We start from the raw sequence: 2,029 nt of genomic DNA on the forward strand, positions 1-2,029 counted from the left end.
AGATTGTAAGCTGCTCTGAGACTCCTTCAGGTAGTGAAGGGCAGGGTATAAATCCAATCTCTTCTCTCTACATCCCCTTAGTGCTTGGAAAGCCACTGAAAACCAAGCCAGCCTTGGTCAGTTTCTTGAGCAGGCTAGAGAATGATGGAATGTTGGCAACAGTGAGACAGGATATGAATGTGCAAGTCCAAGAACAAGATTTTGGAAAGTGCAGCCAGTATTCATTTTAAGAACAATTATAAAAGGGAGAGAAAAAGAAATCATTACAAAGAACCAAGTGGCTCAAATTATTAAGATGTTTAACAGTACCAAGCAACAATTCTATTAATGCGCCTAGTTAATTTTCAGGCTTATATTCTGAGACAATTATATCATCAGATGGAACACTGAGTAATGTTCGTGCTGTAGCTTAAATGTGTTATAATTTAAATGGTGGTACAGCATAGAATACAACTCTAATTCTATGATTATCCTCATGACAACCAAGAGTGTTTTGCTAGATGTTCTCCTCTTCAGTGTGACACATGTGATTCCAGGGGAAATGAAATTAAATATGTGAGTGAAAAATCCTACAAACCAGTGTTATACAGAAACCACTGAAACTGTTTTAACCCTGCAGCTTGTGATCACCCCCACACCATCTCTTTATATACATGAGCCTAAACTTATTTACTTGAAACATAAGAACATAAGAGAAGCCAATGTTGGATCGGGCCCAATGGCCCAACACTCTGTCACACAGTAGTCAAAAATACCAGGTGCCATCAGGAGGTCCACCAGTGGGGCCAGGACACTAGAAGCCCTCCCATTGTTGCCCCCCACCAAGCACCAAGAATACAGAGCATCACTTGCCCCAGACAGACTGATAGAAGCCCCACTGATTTCAATCACTACCCCATAGATTTCAATGTATTTTCATCCAAGTAAATCATGGCCTTCAGTAAAACTTACAACAAAAGGCTGTTTGTTTATTTAAATATTTTTATCCCACCTTTCCTTGTGGCTCAAGGCAGCTTACGCATCAGTGAAAATATTATAGTTTAAAACCAATAGATTAAAATCCAAAATATTCCCACCTCGCAGAAGATGCCTAGCTCTGGTAAATAAGATGGCCTTGCCATGCTTTCTGAAAGTTTCTAACAATGCTACTTCCCTCAACTCCTCAGGAAATCCATTTCACAGATTGGGAGGGGCAATGGAAAAGAACTGAACTCCAGTTAGGGGTGTGTGCTTGGATATTCCCCAGCCAAAATTACTCCTGAAATTTTCTCTTTCAGGTCAGCTTGAGGAATTTTGTGTGTAATAAAAATTCCAGGAGCATTTTGGAAGTGGCAGCAGGACCAAATGTTGGGGAGAAGGAAAGAGGGCTTCAGCAGTGGCACTTTAATCCTCCCCACCCCTTAAAGATCCGGTGTAATAAACCTGGCTGAAGCAGATTGTAAAGGGTGTGTGTGGCAGTGTCATGGCCCAGCTGGGGCACTTTCCCTCCTCCTTTACTGCTCCTGTTGCATATGGGAAGGGCAGCATGTTTTAATTCTGGATATTTTTAAGGGCATGATTTTCAGGTGCTAATATCCAGGGCCGGCTCTCCTGCTAGGCCAACTAGGCACTCGCCTAGAGTGGGAGACCCTGGATGGAGCAGCGGGCCCTGGATGGGGGCGCTGAAGTTCGCCTCCCCCTGCCAAAATCCAGCGCAAATTCCCAAGGCTCCCCACCGCGTCCCTCCCTCCCTCCCGCCCAGACCCTCTCAGATGACCTATGGCCAGCGGGCAGAGGGGCCGGCAGAGTGGGCGCATGAAGAGGGGAGCCCATGCCGGGGCGGCGCTTGCCGCCGCCTCCCGGGGGAGCCAAGGCCGCCGGAGCTGCTGCAGGCGCCGCCAGGCAGGAGGGAAGTGTGCCCTGCTGCCGGCGCCTGAGCCAGCCAGCCAGCCCTCCGCCCTGGGACCGCACAGCCCTTTATCTCCTCCCGCCGCAGGCACTCAGGTGGGGGCAACGGCGGCAGCTCCAGCGGCAGGGAAGGACGGAGGAC

The sequence above is a fragment of the Gekko japonicus genome, unplaced genomic scaffold, assembly GCF_001447785.1.
Source record: "Gekko japonicus isolate JY-2015 unplaced genomic scaffold, Gekko_japonicus_V1.1 scaffold702, whole genome shotgun sequence".
NCBI lineage: Eukaryota > Metazoa > Chordata > Lepidosauria > Squamata > Gekkonidae > Gekko > Gekko japonicus.